Genomic DNA, 20202 nt, shown 5'->3' with positions numbered 1-20202 from the left:
GTCAGGATCCGTGTGTATGCCGTTCCCGCTGATGACGTGTCCTAAATACTTCAGTCTGCGTTTGAAGAAGCTGCATTTGTCCTTGTTGAGTCGAAGATTAGCCTTGCGCAGCCGCTGTAGAACTGTCCCAAGATGCCGCATGTGGTCCTCCACGGTGTGCCCGATGACGATAATGTCATCAAGATAGGCGAATGCGTGTGGTTCCATGTCGGGGCCAATCACGCTATCCAGTGCTCGCTGGAAGGTCGCGCCGGCGGAGTGAAGGCCAAAAGGCATCACTTTCCAGTGAAACAACCCGCGGCCCGGCACGGTGAACGCCGTGCACTCGCGGCTGGTTGGGGCAAGCGGAATTTGCCAGTAGCCGCTCTTCAGGTCCAGGGTCGATATGTACCTGGCATCTCTCAGCTGTTCCAATATGTGGTGAATCCTGGGGAGGGGATACGCGTCGGGGATTGATCGCGCGTTCAACTGTCGGAAGTCTATGCACATCCTGATGTCACCTGTTTTCTTGCCCACGAGGACAATTGGGGCGCTATGTGGACTCTTCGAAGGTTCAATCTGCCCTTCCTTAAGCAGTTCGTCGACCTGTTTATTAATGACGGCTTGCATAGCGGGGTTTTTTTGGATAATAACGTTGTTTTATAGGCTTGTTGTCGCGCATCACGATGGTGTGTTCTGCAATGGGGGACACTCCGCTGAGGCCGTCGAATTGTTTCAGTTCCTGTTGCAACCATTCGGTGATCCGGGGTTCCAGGGGTTCGTCGTCTTCGGGCTCGAATCCAGGGGCCAAAACGTCGGGCAATTGGGATATACTCACGGTGGCCACTGTTGCTCCCTGTGTCCGTTCCCTGGTGCGCCTACGGCGGGGCCCGTTGTCGCCGATGCCGGGCTCGAATCGCACTCGTTTCTTGGATCGCTGCTGTACCTCGTGTACCCGGAAGGGGTTTTTCAGCATGGCTCTGTGGTCGAGGCCGGGGAGCGCCGATGTCCATCCGGGTTGGTATCCTGCCGGGGTCGAGACCTCGCCCGAATTCCTAGAATTCCTTGAAGAAACGGCCACGCACGTCTCGTTTGGTACGTCGTCCCTCGCAAATTTTCCCCACCTCACCATCATGGATCCCAGGGGATCGGCCACGCGCTCCTCGTTCGGCACGTCGTTCCTCGTCGGTTCTTGATGCTGGGCGACCCGGTCTCGGCTGAGATTCGTAGGTTGATCCAGGCGGGCTGGGGATCCTATGTCTTGAGTCCTGGTATCATGGCTGTGTTTAAATTGCAGGCGCAAGGGGACTCCTCCACACTGCAGGGTCGCGTCTATTCCGCATAGGAAATCCATCCCGAGGAGGACGTCATCCAGCACGTCTTTCATTACTAGCACCGGCATCTTTACTTGTTGATCTCCTAGTCGTATGTCTGCCATCAGCGCCTGAGTCAATTCCCGGAGGGACCCATCCGCCAATCTGATCGTCGTTCGCACCATCGCTATACTCTGTCCGTTGTCCAGCTCCAGGGCTTTGCGTTCGCTAACGAAGCTCCGTGTGGCGCCTGTGTCCAGAGTAGCGAGTAGGTCCTCTCCTTCCATGGTTACTTGCGCGCGAATTCGTCCTCTCTCCAGCCGCAGGGTTCCCTGTACTGCCTCGGGGTGGGATTGGCGGTCTTCGCCCGGTCCCCTGCCGAGTGAAGCGCCTGTCCGTTTCCCGACGAATTCCTGCGACAGCATTCGATGGTGCGTAGCCCGCGACGGCCGCAGTCCCAGCAGTACAAGACTTGGGGCTGTTTACACTCCCTGGAAAAGTGTCCGGACCCGCCGCAGTTCCTACAAGCATGCTGCACGTCGATTATGGGGTCGGCGTCTTGGAGGATGGTTCCATTCCTGACATCCGGCTGCTGCGAGTCCGTCGACCAATCCCTCACCTGGGTTCTATCGTGCCGGAGATCCTGTGTCCTCGCGGCCGCGTGATTCCTTGGTCCTCGTTGACCAGCCGTTGGCCCTAAAGTTTCCCGCGGATGGGTGTCTCGTGCTTGGTTCGCGTAGCCCGTGAGCTCCGACGGTCCCTTGTTACGCGTCACCTCGAAGTTCACAACCAGTTGCGTTAATTCGGAGAGAGAATCAAAATCTTTTCGTCTCGTAAACAACTGGTATTCCGGGAGCATGTTATCGTATATCCTTTCCAATTCCTGAGCCTCGGTGTATCCCGCGCGCTGCATCATTAGTCGAATGTCCACGAGGTACGTTTTAAACGCTTCTGTTGGTCGTTGAAAATGGGTTCGGATCTCGTCTTCTCGCCGTTGAAAGTACCGGGGAGGCAAAAAAAACTCTGAAAACTCTTTGCGAAAGGTCTCCCATGGTTCTCCACTAAGGCGGCTCGTTCGAAACCAACTCTCGGCCCGACCGGTCAACAACACGAGGATTCCTTGTGATAAGTGGCGTAGATCTATCTTATAAGTGGCTGCCCTCTCTTGCACGTGCTCCAGGAAACTTAACGGATCGCCGGACCCATCAAACACGATTCCCCAGCGGACCATTTTCTCGGTGATCGCAGCGTTAAAATGCTCTTCGTTCCAGGTGGACCCCTTCGTTGGTGGGTCCTTGCTACCGTGCAGGTTTCTCTGCGCGGCACCGACGTCGATGCCATGGAGTAGGCTCTCTGCCGGCACAGCGGATCCCGACGCCACGATACTACGGCTACTGGCGGGTACGACATCATACGCAGCCGGGGGATGGGGTTGTAGGTTAAGAGGCGCGAGTGTAGAAGGGCGGGGAGAAAGTGGTTTAACCTCTGGAGTCACGGCGACTCCGTACTGGGCCTCCAATTCCTCCAACCGAGAACGCGCCGTACTTGGTAAATCGGCCGAGTTTGCGAAGGTCGCGAGTCGACGTCTCAACTCTTCGACAGTTCCAGCGCTGTCTAACCCAAGCTCCGCGGTAATCATCTCCAACTCGTTCTTGCGCCTGACCGAAATCCACTTGACTCCCATGTTGAGTTGGTCCGGGTCACTGTTGCTGCACGTGGTCTACGATCAAATGTCTGGAGCGTCGCCCGAGGAGTCGAAAAACGTAGCTAAGGACGCGGCGAAAGACGGGGCTCTGAATCCTTAAACGGCGAGGACGCGTGCGAGGCTATTCGGTAGTGAATTACCGGTGGGCCGTCTTGGTCGTGGGCCTGGACACGGGGGCTGGCAATTAACACGCGCTTGTTCAGGGGTACTTCAGTCGTTGGTTTCTGCAGGATTGTTCCGGTTAGAATCCGTTGGTTCGCGTTCAGTTTCGGGGGGAGCGCGAGGTGGACAGAAGACGCGGGGATCGCTGTCTTTCGCACGTTGTATGCTGCGGGATAGGGACCACTGTATGCTGCGGGATAAGGACCACTGTATTTTGCGCGTTGTGTACTGATCGAAGGCAGGGGATCACTCTGTTTCACACGTTGTATGTTTGACCGAATGCTGAGGATGACTGTCTCTTGCGTTGTATACAACCCGGCTTATATTGGGTCTGGCTGAACGGCCGAGCCTCTGCCGACGTCGACGTCTCGGAGTCGGCCGAGAACACCACGCGAGAGAGCCGCGGGCGAATGGTTAGGTAAATAGTCGAAGATCGGGGGGTGCGGGTAGTATGAGAAAGGGATAATTTCATGTATTATACTCGTGGGTCGTTCGGCTCATGCCCGCCGCCGACGCCCAGAACTGTTCTCCGGTCTTCACCCCCTCTCTCCCCACTGAGATGTAACAGAGGTCTGGCTGCCCTTGGCTCTTTCCCCACTGTACCGGGCGCTATGATCCCGCATGGTTTTGCCTGAGGATAACGGGGACCACAGAATTTTCGTTCTGCTTTGCGTGCTGCTTCGTCGCTGGTGTTTCGCTTGGATTTTTTTTTCTCTTTCTGCTGGACATGGGAAGGGCATCACTATGCTTTGCTTGGCTGCGGGCTGTACTTTCATTCTGTCGTTTTCCTCTCTCATTTCCTCTTTCCCGTTCTCTCCTCTTCATTTGCCGACGGCTAACGGGGATTGTACAGCTTTTCAGCCACGCTTTGCTCGCTGCTGGCCTGTACCTTCGTATCGTATTTTCTTATTGATACCCTATAAATTTCTCCTCGGTTTGATGCGGCGCTACCTACGCGATCTACTTGTGGATCTTTAGGCCACGAAGGGTGAAATCCCCCCAGAAAACTATCGTTTGAATTGTCTCAACAGTCCCTGCTCGGGCGCCATCTGTAAAGTAGTGATCCTAGGCTGGGGTCAGTCTCAGTCTGCCCAGGGTCACCTACAGTTTATTTGTAAGTTGCTGAGACGTTGAGACTGGGGGGGGGGAGGCGGGTCGTTGGCGCAGGGATCGCCGAGCCGCCGTCAACGACGGGGCCTTCGGGAGAAATTAGGGAGGGGGGGGGGGAGGGAAAGCGGCGTTGGGCCGGGCGGCGCGAAACTCACCCGAGACGCTGCACTCCCCGACTTCAGCAGGGTAAAACCCCTGTTGCCAAGGTCGAAGTGGGCCTCGGGTCCGGGGAGGTGAAGGAAAAGGATGAGGGGGGGGGCCTCTGTCGAAACGCGTACCACTTCTCACTCCAGCAGGGTAAAACCCTGTTGCCAGAGTCAGAGCGGGAGCGTAGTGACCGAGAACAGTCAGGAAAACGGGTGGGGAGGGGGTGGAGAGATGACCGCAGTCGGTGGTCCGACCAGAGAAAATAAATGGAAGCCAACGCGTTCTTAATTCTATGATCGAAGTTTTATTGGATTGGTTCCCCTCGCACTCCCTCCTACTCCTACTACTACCTTGGCCAGCGGCCAGCTCACCCGCGGATCCGGCGCCTGTGTTCCCGCAGCTCCTCCATGCTTTTCTCTCCTCTCTGGCGCGCGGCCGTTCAACACTTTTTTTTCTCTTCACTTCGATGTCCGCGACGTTCCGTCTTCGCTCACTTCCCAGAATCGACTCCTCCTCTCGCTACGGTCGCTCGACGTTCTCGCCACGCCTCGCGCTCGTTTTCGGGCCAACGGGACTTTTCCGAAAGAGCTCCGCTCTGCTGCCGGCTGAGCATGGCTCCCTCTCCTCGCCGTCTTCTTTGCGGTTGTTCCGTGTGAGCTGGCCGTTTGGCGGGATTTCGGCTATGCAAAACATAACTAGCTTATTTACTACTATAGCATATGGTTGTGAGTAATCCAATTATCAATATTATTATTATTATTCTTGTTACTATGTGAGGGTCCCAGTATGGGTCCTCACACATATGTATATGCAACTGCAACATATCTTCTATTTTCGGCTGCGCTCTCAGAGCGTGAGAATTATAAGAGATTATCAGGATGTTGAGGGCAAGTCAGAGTCGAGACGCGTGGGCGACCACAAACGATGCCGCCCACAACCCCGGGCGCCTCTCCCTACGACTACTACTGACTATATCTTTTTTATATATCTGCGGCAAATTTCATGAGCTACCTAATAGACTCTCTAAAGAGTTCTGTCCTCATCAGTTCAGCCAAATGTGTCGCCTCCAAATCCCCTCCCAGCTGTTTATTTATGTAATCCGCCTGCAACACCAAATGTTGCTGAGCTCGCCAAATGTTGCTGCTGCCGTTGTCACATGCAACTCCGATGGCGGTTACCTTTTTTGGCGCACTTATGCAACTTATGCAAGTAAGTTGATGTTTCTTTGGAGTGCCATAAGTGGACATAATTACATATTATTGTACATATGTACATACTTACTACACCCAGTACCAGTCGTGGACCCAATTCCCACTGGCCAGGAAACGATCCACTTTGATGTCTAGTCTTTAGGCTGATTGACTGATGGCCCGAAAGGAAGTCGCGCCAAAGACTACTTCAATTTAGAAATTCGAATATATTCAAATGGGGGGAATTGGCAGTCATTCTGCCCGATTTCAGAGTGGAATGAATTACGGTCTAAGCAGCCAAGGGTTCAGCAACATTTGGCGGCGGAACGGGCGGCAGTGTTGGCGACGGCTTTAAATAAATCAGCCGTAAAGACAAGACAAACAAGAAAGGAAGTCCAAAGACGAATTCCGAAGCTGTTGATACTCTTACATATATAAACTCGCAATGTCAGCTATAAGATATATGTAGTGCCTTTAAACCTTCAACAGACAGACAGGCATAACTGTATTGACATGATGTGCTATATTGATCAAGATATACCATAATTTATGATTTCATCTCTTTGTGGCAAATATCTGCTCAAAACCACAATACCCTCACCAAGCGAATATCAAGAGAAGGGGAAACAGACAACCCAGAGTGGAAATGGAGGGAATAAGTTGGAAAAGAATGGTGGCCTTTGTTGCTGGTAGCAGCTACACCCACACCCACCCACCCACACCGCAGCTAAAGCCAAAACTGGAGTGCAACTATTTTTAATTCCATGCAAAATGTGCACGGCAACATGTTGCCGGCACGTCGCACAGTGGATATCAGGGGCCAAAATCAAAAATCCTATGAGCGGCTTGGATAATACGAATAATATTCAGATTCACGCATATGATAAGTCTTTCAGAGATTTTAAAAATTCAAATTTCCAGGAAATTTAATTTAGGTAATATGGACACTTAAAGTTCACCAATCTACGATTTGTGTTTTAGAGCGACATATGTACGTATTTATGTGTCGCAACTACGAAGGAAAAACATCCAAAATAGCCCCGCCATAAGTATGGTCCACAGTATGATTTTTAACGCCAAAAGGTCCAAAGGCCCACTGTGCGGGCAGCTTGTTGCTTGCGAGAGCTTAATGTTGCTGGCGGGCTGGCGGCGATGTTGCTGCCGCTCAAAATTGAACCAGACGCCGGCGCAAGAAAAAGTCCAATTGGAAAGAGCGAAACGGTGCGGGGACGGGGTAACGTGAAATGTGTTTAAAAATAACGAAGTATCGGGAAGGTGAATAATAATTTTGAGCAAGATGAGCAAGAAAATGTGGAACAAGATCTTTAAATCAAAGTCGCAGAAGCCTCAGCCACTGGCCAAAATCAATAAGCGGCACAGTAGGGGCATCTACGAGGAGTACCAGCAACTCAACGATTTGCTGGTCAGCGAAAAAGCTCAACTGAATTTCTGCAGTCAAAGGGAAAACGAAAACGAAAATGGAAATGGCTGTGGAAATGGCAGCATTAACGTATTTGAACAGCAGCCGCTGAAGAGTTCTTTCAACTCGTTGCAGCTTATTGAGGCGCAACAATCACTGCCGCAACAGCAACAGCAGCATCAGCAGCAACAGCTGTCCACATTTTCGCGCGTCCGCAATACGTTTTCCCTCAAACGCAACAGCAACGGCAGCAGCAGCAGCAGCAATAAAGGCAAGAAAAATCTGCCCAATGCCAAGTCAAGTGAGTCGGACACACCTCCAGGTGTGGGCGCAGCAACGCCCACTGAACCTGCAACAACAACAGCAGCAGCAACTAACAATAACAATCAACTGCAACGCATTCTGATTGTTGTCAATAAGATCGACGTGTTGTCCACTAACCAACCAACTAACAATCATTTGCATGCCAAACCATCAGAAACAGCAACAGCCCCAGCAATTAAGCCAAGTAATTTCCAATGCAAATTATCAACTAATACACAAATGCTAAATGAACCGTTTTAGTTTCTACAAAATTGACCAAGTGAAAGCGCTAAGTGGGGGGAAAATGTAAATGCTGGAACAGCTGCTTAATCTGCTTCGAAGAATCCAATGCCAAGACGACCTTTTCATTGACTCCTTCTAGTACTCGTATTCTTATCAATTCCGAATGATGTCACCTCCCGTTTGACCAAATACTCGTAATAAAGCGAAATTGAAAATCTGAATGATTTACTGAGAACTAAGAGAGGACGTGGCCCTTTCATTAGGTTCCCACTGTTTTGGTTCATGGGAAGCATCGCCAAGTGTCAAACAGTTGGAAGTTCAAAGTGTGGCCAAGAACTGGAATGAGAAAACCGTTTGTATTATGCTTTACCTTATTGCACATCAGAAAACAACACATTTATGGGCCTGATGTCTTAAGTGGCTTATAGAGCTTGCCCAACAGCGGACCGACAACAGCTGCAACGAAAAGACCCATGAAAGACTATGGAAAATGCTTGGAACCGACTAGACGCGGACTAGTGGATGGAATGGATGTGGATAGGGAATCGTTTGATTATGAAAGAAGGAACAGACACATATATAGTCTATTGGTAATTGCATTCATCACTCAGTTGTAGGGCTTTCAACTTTTGATCTAGTAAACTCCTGACCATCTGAAATCACTTGGCCGAATCATTGCCATCCATTCTCTATTCTCTCCATGCAGTCAGATCTGCTCAGGCTCCCATTGGACAGGGATGCTGTTATTATTATAGATCTCAAGTGGGAAGAGTGGATTCATATAATGCAGCAGTGGATTTGATTCTGTTGTATTCTGCGGGCGTCATTAGCACCGACACGGGCCAGAGCAGTCGTGTGCAACGGCTCTTTGCTGGTTTGGGAAAAGAATGCGTAACATAAAACTTTGCATTGATTTCAATTGAAACGAGAGAATCTGTCCCCGCGAAGGGGGAGGTGGGAGGACTCCCAAGATGTTGCGGAAATTTCTGCTCCCCTTGTCTCATGCGTGCCGTTGATTGATGTAATCTTTGCTGGCAGCCAGTCGTGGGTGCTCCGCTGGCCTCGCATTGTAATTGGATTGATGGTCTTTTTTGCTTACCCCATAATGTGATGTTAATTATTAGTTTTTAATGCCCACACACAACCGAGAAAGATTTTTTCACAATTAAAACTAAATAATGGTGTAAGCACTGCTTAGTTATCGATCACTGATAGCTCCATGATTTGAAAATCGAAATCGAAATATTGGCTTGCAACCGCGAAAATATACATACATATATTTACATATATATAGTTAAATATCCGCAACTCGAAATTTAGTTTTTAAAAAAGATTTTATTTTTAGTACTTAATTTCTTTATGTCACAAGATTGGTTGAATTCCCCGACTTAACTTTACGTCTGCTAGTCTCAAACGGAACTGATCTCTCTGCTGCTGGCTAGTTTCCATGAGCCCTTCTCTTGAAACTCCCGACTCTGGCTTCGGGCGTTGCTTTCCTCGGCTGCATCTTCGTGTCGGTGGCGTACGCGCCTGGATCGATATTTGGGGATGCGTCGGCTTTGATGAAAGGCATCCACTGCTGGCGATCGGTGTTGCATTACATGACGGAGCTAGGAATGTGATACTCCTTGGTTTTATGTCTAGCTTTGATTGGTCCTTATGAGTGGCGTGATTCTAAAGAATCGATTTCTCGAGAGTGGCGTGATTCTAATGTTGATGAAACAATGTGGTCCATTGTTTATATTATGGGGGGCCCTAGCTTGGAGTATGGGAAGAAACAGTTATTGATTCTTGAGTGGGGTCCTGTTACTTGTGTGGATGGGGTGGATGAATTGTACATAAACATAATGTGTATGGGATGTGGGGAATTATGGACATGTCACTATATACATATTTTGTGAATATACAGCATATACAAAACATTGTCAAAGTGCTCGCAGAAACAGAATTGATTTCTTACATTATCTACTTCCATATAACCGCACCACGCAGCCACATTCAACACGGAGGCCGAGTTGGAAGCGCCCGAATGCGGGCAGGAGGAGGAGCCCTCTTCGCCGCCGCTCACCCGAGGACTGCCGCTGCCCGTGCCCGAGATAGTGGCCATCAACCCCAGCGATCTGACGCCCTGTCCGTGCTGCAGCCGCACCTTCAACGTGAATGCCCTGCGCAAGCATGTCGTCTGCGAGAAGATCTCAAAGAAGCGCCGCGAGGGCACAGCACTTTCCACGTATGTCCTTCCCAAAAACTTTGGTCTGCCCAATGCTGAGAAGGTGTCTGGAGTTCACACCCCCACCGCTGGGAGTCGGGATCCCGTCGGCACGGGATCCACAATACCAACAGAGGTGAGTACATCTGCCAATCAATCGAGCCATCGCTCAACTCCTTCTCTCTCTCTCTTTCTCTTTTTCTCTTCTGGATGCTGTTGCATATTCAGAGTGAGGGCTCTCCTCTGCCCATTCGTCGCAACTCCCAAACCGAGCTTGTTCGCTCTACGGCACGAGCTTCCGTGCGTAGAGCAGGGGGCACAGCAACAGGAACAGGAGGTGCTGCAACATCGCCCGCAGGCGACCCAAACCATGTACCAGCCCGCGATCGCTCGCTGGCCAAGCGCATCAATGGTGTGGCCTCCGAGCACTGTCCCCACTGCGAGCGGAACTTCAACGTGAAGGCCTTCGACCGGCATGTGGAGTGGTGCAAGGAGAAGGCGATTCAGGCCACCATGAAGCTGACCAACACCCAGGAGACGTCGAAAGCAAAGGAACGGCTGGACGCCAGGAAGCAATACAGGCCGCCCAATCTCAAGTAAGCCTGGTTTTCGATGACATGTCCTTCGACATATGTATTCTTGTTTGACACTAGTCACACACTTGCCACAAACCCAGACACTACCAATTTATTATTCCAATTATTTTTTCTGTTTGCCGTTTCAATTTCCACTCGCAATGAATAATTATAGGACGAAGCGCTCAATCAACCGGAACAAGTACTCCGGCAACCACGAGGATCTGCTGGACGCCGGCGACATGACGGCCCCCAAGCAGAGCCTGATGTCGCTCCCCTCCATGACCTCGTCCGTGCACAGTGATAAGTGAGTACCAAGGTATAGATATAGTTATAGATATAGAGGCTAGAGATACTTAGATACACCTAACCCAATCGCTCCTCTGTCGTTGCTTTGGTTGTCGTTGACTAATCCCCCGTATCCCCACCAGTATCCGTAATTGTAAACGTATCCTTGTGGTAGACAGATACTTCGTATTGCGCCTTGCACCTCACTGTAGTGAGAGCATATATATCCATCATCGAACTCCACTCATGCTCCTCCCACTCAGCCCTCCTAAAGCAAATAAGCTGGCACGCCCCCAACCAAAGAACGGGACGCCCGCAGTCCGCAGCAAGGCCGAGGGAGCCAGGACAAAAGTCACTCAAAACACAGTCACCTTGTGCGTGACCCAAGACGACGATCCACCAGCAGCACAAGCTCCGCCAAAGGAGCGCGTCCTACGCGCCAAACGCAAGCCTATCGAGACTTGTGACCGCATCACCGAAACCATGGATCGCTTGCGAAGCCAATCCAGTGGCGAAACCCTCCAGCTGGACTGTGTGGAGGCGGCACCGCTGAAGCCAGCCGCCAGGCTCCGCAAACGGATGACCAATCGGGAAAGGGTCGATGCTGCCGAGAAGGAAATGTTGCCGGCACTCAAATTCGAGGATCTCAATCGGTTGATCAAGCGAAAAGGTATAGGTTTGGGTTCTATAGTCAGATGTAGGGATATACCTTGTATATATGGGATGCCATGGGGTTCCACTGACCGTAGCGTGCAGTTTCCCAATTAACTTGGCTTACGAGTACTTGTCGGATCTAAGAAGCCGGAACTTGTTCATGGTTCGTAATTAATGCGCGCCGCCGCCTCAAAAGCATTCCAAAAAGATCACCGATGCATTAAGCTCTATAAGTGGCTGTCTAGGTGCAGCTATGGTATCCAATGGATGGGTTCTTAGAGGGAGAAGTGAAGGGTAACGCGAGAGTCTCGAGATAGAAATAGAACAAATAAAAATAATATATATAGTAGTCTTGTAGAGGTTCCTATAGGATCATGGCATTTCGATTTTAGATAGAAACTTTGAGAAAATAGAACCCATTCATACCAGGATTTTTTATCGAACTATAAGCTAATTGAAGCCACCTCCCATACACCCACACGCTGCCCACGTCAGGCCCTACGACCATCGTAAAAGCAACTAAAATGGATGAAACACCGCAGGAGGTGGTTAAAGTGAAGGTGCGTTCCTCCACATCGCTAGTGCGGCAGGCGCGTCGCCGCATCCGCACAAGGGAGCATCCCAGCTTGACCCATGCCTCATTCCCGTCGCCATCATCGCCAACTAAGAAAGCGAACTCCATGCAGATATCGACCGAAGATGATATGGATTGCAGTCTTGTGCCTCTGTCGCGGAGACCGCGTGTTGTCTATTCCGATTACGAGGACGATTCGCCTCGAGCCGAGATCCAAATCAAAATGGAAACGACCACCACGCGAACTGTGTGCCGGCCCAAGAAGCGGACTGGCCAGGCCACCATGGAGATGAACAGTTCGTTACCCATGCGGGCCCTGCCCATGCCCCAGCTGCAGCAAAGCCTGGAGGCCCTCGGCCACACCATGAGCCATACCAAGCTGCCCAGACTGCACCTCGGCAGCGATCGGCTGCAGTTCGAGCGCGATGTCATTGAAATGGACAACGAATCGAGTGAGCTGGAATGTAGCAAGGAAAATATGATGAGGAGGTCCGCGAAGATCCTCGAACGCACCTCCAGTCCGAATAGCGGAGAGTTCCCGCAGGTCGAGCACAGCGACGTAGAAGCTGAGAGCGATCAGCGGCCTGTCACGAAGCTGCCTCTTGTGGCCAAGCAGAGCGGCAGCAGGATCAGTCGCTGCCTGGTGATGCTCGAGCAGGACGAAGATGGAAAAATGTACATCAAGGAGCCGCCTGCCAAGGACGACAGCCACTCGCTTCCCAATTCCCGCCGCGGAGGCACCTTCAAGAGGTTTGTAGCCTGCTAATCTGATTCACCCTCCTCCTCTTCCTCCTCATGCCATTTCACCCAGACGACAGCCAGGCTATGCACAGACGGGCGGGTTACCATTATAGCTTTCCCACAGAAACTTTCTACCATTTTGCGCTCTTTCTCTCACTTTCCTGCATCCTTTCCAATCTCCTGCATAGCGGCCTGAGTGGAGTCAGCGTCCGCGGCGACAAGTACGATCCCTTCCTCTCGGCCAAACGTCAGCTGGAGGAGCTTTGCTCCCCCGGCACGCCGCCGGAGCAGGAGGAGGTTTCGGTTCCCCCAACAGCCACACTAACAGCCACACCAAGTCTTTCCATGACCACCTCGTTGACCATGCCGAGCAGCAAGGCACCGCCGACCACACCGAAACCCACACCTGCCTCCAACTTCCGGCGCACTTCCTCTCTGCGGGGCCCCCGGCGCACACCGCTGCTGCCTAGTCGTCCGTTGTTTGCGACCAACTATCGCCCCACCATACAGCGGGGCCTCTCCGACGAGGGTCCCATCTCCACGAACTTCCTCAAGCCGGAAGAGTACGACGAGATGCCGGTGCGCGCCTCCTGCGTCAACGACTTCCACAGTCCACGCGTGGTCCGCCGGGATACGAGTACGTCCAACCGCAAACAGATGCTGAAGCTATGGGTGGGCGTTGGCGCTGCCAGCGAGACCACAGCTCAGGCACTGCCCGGGCGTAACGTGGCCATCCCTGGCGGTGTTCCTTAAATACGAACACGAGCTGGAAGAGCTGAATGCCAAGGCAGCGGAGGTGGCCGCCGCCAGTCAGCTGACAAGCAAGGAGCTCAAGGATAAGAGCAACAACCTGAGCAAGCAGAACTCGGCCAAGAACCTGACCACGTCCAGCAATCCCGGCCAGCTGCCGCCCCTGGCGCTGACCACGGTGACACCAGAATCAGCACCAGCCACAGCCCCACCCCCAGTTGCCGTGTCGGCCAAGGAGAATAACGAGAAGAGGGTGCCCAACAACTACCAGCCCATTGCCACCCCCTTGCGGCTGGAGCACATCAGCAGACCAGCGACGGCGACGCCATCAGTCCATCAGCCCGTCAGCGGTGGGGCGAACACCCTAACACCCATCAAGCTGGAGAGCATCTTCGGCTTTGGCCGTCCGGCCGCAGCGGGCGGCGGACAGTTCATCGACCCAAAGCTGATCAACGCATGCGATAATCTGCACGTGTCCAGCGGCGTAGCCTCGGATGCCAGTTCCACGCCACAGCAGCTGTCGCAGAGCCGAAGTCGGAACAGCTCTCAGTCGACCATCACCTACGAGCGACGTCAGTCCGGAGAGGCCAGGAATCTGCTGAAGCGAAAGATGCGCTTGGGACGCAATCAGTTTCTGTACGATGCCTCGCCGGAGGATGCCGATGCCTCGTCGGGGTGCTCCGCCGACGATGAGGCCAATCGGTCCTCAATGGAGTACGACGAGCAGTGCTGGCAGCAGCAGCAGAAGCAACTGCTGGCCAATCCACTGCCCCTGGTCGTGCCGATGGGCAACATGCCCACCTTCGACGACTTTGACTTTGAGGAGTTTCTCTCCTCATTCGAGAACGAGAATGACGACGAGCAGTTCCCGCTGTTCAAAGATTGTCGCGAATTCCTGCTGAATCGCACGACGAGCAGGCAACGCTCGTTCCATAAAGCGACTTCGACCCCACAACAGACCACTACAGCCACACTGAGACAGGCCACCACCAGTAGCATCCTTCAGCCCAAGTCACAGCCCACTAAAGACCCTCACACCCACAGATCCAACTCGAATAGTTCGAATAGCAAGGGAGGCGAGAAATTGCAGATGCAGATGCAGCGCCAGCAATCGAATGCATCCAGTGCTAGCAGCCACGACGAAAAGATGCAGCAGATGCCAGTGCAGATGGTGGGGAAGAGGCCAGTCGAGGATCAGCAGAAGCGGGAGATCTTCATCAGTATCGAGACGGAGACAAATGCCCACGGCCGTTCCCCAATTTCACCCGACTCCCTGCGCCACATGGTGAGCAATTCACAGACGCCCATCGACGTGCTGCACATCGAGAATGGCAACGAGCCGGAGCACGCTCGGTTCAGAAAGATCAGCGATACAGAGGACGCCTATGTCGACGCCCAGGGCGGGCCTGAGGATCGGGCCAGCCAGTTGGCTGGCAATGCCAACAGACTGGCCCTATTATCGAGCGACTCCGTCCAGGTCAATAACGCTAAAAATCTGATCCAGCAAATGCAGAGCGAGTTTCGGCAACTGGGCGAGGATGCCGGCGCCTCAATCCGTACCCTGTTCATCAGAAGACCCGAAGAGCAGGGTACAGCAAGGGAATTGGATCCGGAGCCAGTGCAACAGCTTCAGCAGCAGGAGCAGCATCAGTTGAAGGCCAGCTCCCCCTTGACACCCTCAGCATCAGCGGATTCCGACGAGCTAAGCAGTCTCGATGGTTATACCATGTCCTCGTCCCACTCGTCTCGTCGCGGCGCTAGCTCCAAGCTAAGCTCCGACTCTGCCTATGGCAGGTGAGTAATCTGCCATGATGACTTTCATTGAATAATTTGTCTTGCATTTCTATTGCAGCACCAACTCCCCCTACAGCCTGTCGCGACAGCGGTCCGGTGACCTACAACCGGGTACACCACGCAACCAGAATCTGCTGCGTCCGCACACGGCCAGTGCCAAGCTGCCGAGCGCCATGACTGATGTCTCGACCCAGGCGCACACTGCCTATGGCACTCTCAAGGCACGTCAGAGGCTTTATGGCGGCGGCGGCGGCGCTATCAATAGCATTGGCAATGGCAATACCGACGGAGCAGAATCCTCCAGTGGATCGGAGCACTCTCTGACAATGTCCACGCAGCAGCCGCAGGAACAACAGAAGCACAATAGACCAGACAACAACTACAACTACCAGCAGCAGCAACAGCAGGTGCAATCCCAGCCAGTATATAACAACAACAACAACAATGGGCAGGCGTCGCTGACTCCAACCAAATCGCAGCATTCCCTGCTGAGCTGTAACTCCGCGTCCAGCCTAAGTTCGAGTATGAATATGTCCAAGTTCTGCCACGAGTGTGGCGGCAGGTTCATCATCGAGCACGCCAAGTTCTGCATGGAGTGCGGCGTGCGGCGAATGATACTCTAATCTCGGGTCTTAACCCCACGTAGATATTGTTGTACCCCATCCCCCACTCACAAAATCACATCGCAACACACTCACCCTGATGATGGTGACGAAGAGCGTCGCCTCCTGGGGTCGGGGTCTTTTATAAGTGTATACCAAATGTAGTTACTCACACGCAATCGAGGCAGCTAAGGAGAGCGTTTGATATGTCCTACACACAGAACAATAATAATATTTAATATATATATTTTATTATAAACCAAAAATGCGAACACAAATTTTTATATCGAACGAACGGAGACAGTCATTGCAGAAGAAGTTCATTAAATTGAGGTTTCTCTAATTAACTTTGCATTTCTCGTTAAGTGCACATTTCTCTGACTCAAAACAAATGTAAACCATTAAAAACTTTAAAAAAGTAAAATTGTTGATTAACAAAGACTGAACGAATTTATACGATAGGCGATGGACAAAAAAATTAAATGAATGACAGGCTCCTCCGCAAGCAAGATCGTAACTATTTTTAAACTTTTTTCGAAAACTAACGCAGCAACTCCATTGTATTGTATTCTTTATAATCTGATTACTAATTATATAGAGACACTGCTTAAATATATATACTTTAAATGATAATGCTTACACAATTGCATCTAACTATCAATCCGGTTGAGCGTACCAAACGACATCCATTCATGGGAACTACTCATCCGGTCCGAGGAATTTCTCAAATAATACCTATTCTTTTCCTTTCGTTTACAGTGAAATAAATGGAGCGCTTATTACAGCTCTTAAAGACCGCAAGAGCAAGAGCAGCCCACTGTTACAGATAGACAAATAATACAAATAAAATTAAAAAAAAAATTAAAGTAAATGGTTACAAACAGATGCGTACTTTAGGAATGTTCTAGGCAGTCTCTGGGTCTTGCAGGAAGGAATTATCAGCTCCATGCCAAATACATTGCTGGTCGGATTCGTCCATAGCCCTTGCCTGGGTTTGAGAATCACCATTGAATTTTAATATATTTGTTTCTAATCGAGTTCAGCGGATTCAGGAGCTCACCGCTGGAATGACTTGGCATCACGTGCCCACAAAGTTGAATCCTGCCGACATCATATCACGTGGATCCACGCCCGCTGAACTAATGGATAGCAGCCTTTGGATCTCTGGACCACCATTTTTGCGTCTTGAGAGCTCAGAGTGGCCTGCAGGCTTGCAATTGCCGACCGATGTACCAGAACGTCGTCATGCAGCATTGGTTGTTTCAAACGAAAGGGATGTATCGTACGATTGCAAATTTCAAAACTCATTCGGATCCATGCAGCGCGTCTTTGCTTACATATATCGATTCTACATTCTCAAGGACAAAGGCATAGCGCGGTCGAAGGGTCAACTTACCGTAATCGACATCAAAAATGGTACGAATTTGCTCATAGGGGCAATACAGCAGCAACAATTTTCGGAAGAGATAAGGGCCCTCGCCAGCAAACAGGCCCTACCCCCAAAAGGCACGATGGCCTCACTGAATCCATTTCTGGATAGCTTTGGATTGCTGCGTGTTGGAGGCCGCCTCCAAAATGCCGATTTGGACTACGACGCGAAGCACCCGATCCTGCTTCCTAAGGGACATCCTGTCACTGTCTCTATTATTATCTTCTTTCACGAAAGGTTTCTCCACGCAGGAGCTCAAGGATTGCTCGGACTGCTTCGGCAAAAATTCTGGCCTATTGGTGGACGCAAATATGTTGCGGGAATCATTCGCAAATGTGTTAGATGCTTTCGTTTGAAGCCAGTGCTGAGGGAACATATCATGGGAAACTTGCCTGCGGATCGCGTAAGGACTAATCCAGCATTCCACACAACGGGCGTTGATTTTTGCGGACCCTTTTATCACAAGTCGGAAGTCAGAAGCAGGCCTCCTATCAAATGTTACATCGCTGTCTTCGTATGCTTTAGCACCAAAGCAACTCATTTGGAAGTCGTTCGGGATCTATCTACAGAATCCTTTCTGGCAGCATTAAGGCGTTTTATAAGTCTACGTCCCAAACCTCGAATCATCTGGTCAGACAACGCTACAAATTTTGTAGGAGCAAAAAATGAGCTTTTGGAGCTTCGGCAAATGTTCCTTAGCGATCCTCATACGTCGGCTGTGTCACATCTCTGCGTTTCTAGTGGAATCGACTGGAAATTCATCCCCCCTCGCTCACCTCATTTTGGGGTTTGTGGGAGGCGGCTGTTAAAGCAGCTAAATATCATTTTCATCGCATCGTCGGGACCTACATTTTTACTCTTGATGAAATTCAGACCTTGGCTTGTGAAATCTCTGCTTTGTTAAATTCCCGTCCGCTTTATGCAATTACAGAAAGTCCCGATGATCTAGATGTGCTCACGCCAAATCACTTTCTCAATGGAGCCCCGAAAGCTGCATTCGACGAGCCAGATGTGGCGCATCTCCGGGTCAACCTAGTTAGTCGACGGAGGCGGCTGTGTCAAATGAAGCAGGCGTTTTGGAGAAAATGGGGCACGGCGTATCTTTCGCTTCTTCAGGAGCGGAGCAAGTGGCGGTCATCGTCTCCAAACATCAAGCTAGGAGCGCTCGTCATGATCAAGGAGGAAACGCTGCCACCATTAAGGTGGCCGCTTGGCCGCATTGAGAGCGTCATCCCAGGAAAAGATGGAACCATCAGAGTAGCCGTCATCCGCACTCAAAAAGGCCTTTTCAAGAGGGCCGTTGGAAAAATAGCGGTTCTGCCCCTTCAGGATGGATCTGTTGAAAGCCTTTGCCTTCCAACGGGGGGTGAATGTTCGGAGCAGAACCCAGCCGATTAGCTGCTTGCCAAATAGCACCTAATTCTTGGCCCTCAGCCGCTTATTTTGTTTGTTACTTATGTCTATGTCACTCATTTGTTTGTTAAAGCTCTGCGCTTGCTTGCCCTGCTAAACGCTCTCTGCCAGCTCGCTCTTCGCTATCTCCGCTTTGCGTCTGCCTACCGCCGTCGGCCGAGCGAAGCTGCGCTTAGCGATCGGAGCGGCAATGTAAAGGGCAGGCAAGCCACACTTGCAATTTGGATGTCACGCATTAAAGAACATATCGTAATTTTATTTCTGCGCCGAGTTTTATTTAATTCGAAATAATTAGTCGGCCGATTGGGGATAAAAAACATTATCTCCACAATCAATATTAGGGATGCAATTTCGAGGGTGATTTATCCAATGCAGATACCAAATCTACAGAAGCTGCGAGAAGAGTGTGCGGACGCCGAGAAACTGCTGGCGACGCGATGGACAAGGAGCGGTCCAGACCATGGGGGTAGTAGGCGCAGGGAAGATCACAAAGTATATGAATTGGATGCGAACACTCACGACCCGGAGGAACAGACCGAGGCATTGGATGCTGTCCATAGGACAAGGGAATCCGGAGGCGACCGCACCCAGCTGAAGTGCTGGAATTGCGCTCAGCCGGGTCACACCTATTTTGAGTGTGAGTCGGCCGTGCGTAACCTGTACTGCTACAAGTGCGGGCTGGCCGGGGTCATCCTCCCTAAATGTCCTAAATGTCGGCCGGGAAAAGCGAAAAGGAGCACGACGCAATTGGAGGAGTCGAGTTCCACGTCGCCGCGAAGCAGCCAATAGATAGGCCCCCCAACGTTAAATTAGATACCCCTAAGGAAAGAAGTAGAAATAAGAATATTTACACTACCTTATTGTAGTGTATTGACACTCAGACTTAAGCACGCGTTGTCTTCAAGATCCTCCTTTATTCTATATCCCTTGGATGGTGTGACCGTATATAGATATTAATATAATACCTAACACGCCTCTCCTTAGATGTTTAATATACATGTCATTTACAAATCTATTTTCTTATAACAATTTGATTTGTGTACTTAATCTAATTAGCGTATATAAAATTTATGTGATTTCGTATTTTTCTTTCTTCTTAATCTGTTTAGTATTTGTTTCAGTGTTTAATTTGTACATAATTTGATTTCATAATTCCTTTCTTTATATTATTTTATTGTTAAATACGCTTTACTACCTTCCCTGCCTCACGTGGTCTCAACTCTCTCCTGGTGGGTGTTGGTTGAGAAACTATTTGTTCATTGTTGGTTTTGGAATTGTCATCTACTGAACAATTGCTTTCGACATCAGGTGTTTTCGCATTAGGCGATGTATGATTGTTAGTGCTTTGGTTTCTAATTTGATCCAGGTGACGTTTAATTTCTCTGTGATTGTTCGCCAAAATACAACAATACGAACGCGGGCCCAGTTGTTGTTTTACAGTTGCCTGAGTCCAGCTTGCTTTGTTAGGATTTTTGTAGTCCCTAACCATAACTTTTTGACCCTTTAAAAATTCTGTGCTTCGTCTACCTTTGTGATTTACAACACACTCAGTCTGTTTTTTATTTATTATGCTTTCGACCGTAGGTGGTTTTAACAACGAA

The 20202-nt window shown here is 50.6% G+C and overlaps 1 long non-coding RNA gene and 1 pseudogene across 1 annotated transcript; one reads left to right on the top strand and one right to left on the bottom strand.

Annotated features, from left to right (window-relative positions):
* Positions 1 to 6875: 6875 nt before the first annotated feature.
* Positions 6876 to 16262, top strand: LOC117191970 (annotated as a pseudogene).
* Positions 15994 to 16685, bottom strand: LOC117191988. Its single transcript, XR_004474136.1, has 2 exons — positions 16652 to 16685; positions 15994 to 16576 (listed from the first exon to the last, which is right to left on the bottom strand). It is a non-coding gene; the product is annotated as an uncharacterized LOC117191988 (long non-coding RNA).
* Positions 16686 to 20202: the final 3517 nt, after the last annotated feature.

This window comes from Drosophila miranda (assembly GCF_003369915.1).
Source record: "Drosophila miranda strain MSH22 chromosome Y unlocalized genomic scaffold, D.miranda_PacBio2.1 Contig_Y1_pilon, whole genome shotgun sequence".
NCBI lineage: Eukaryota > Metazoa > Arthropoda > Insecta > Diptera > Drosophilidae > Drosophila > Drosophila miranda.
Note: the sequence above shows the minus strand (reverse complement) of the source record. Positions and strands in the feature narration are given on the sequence as shown.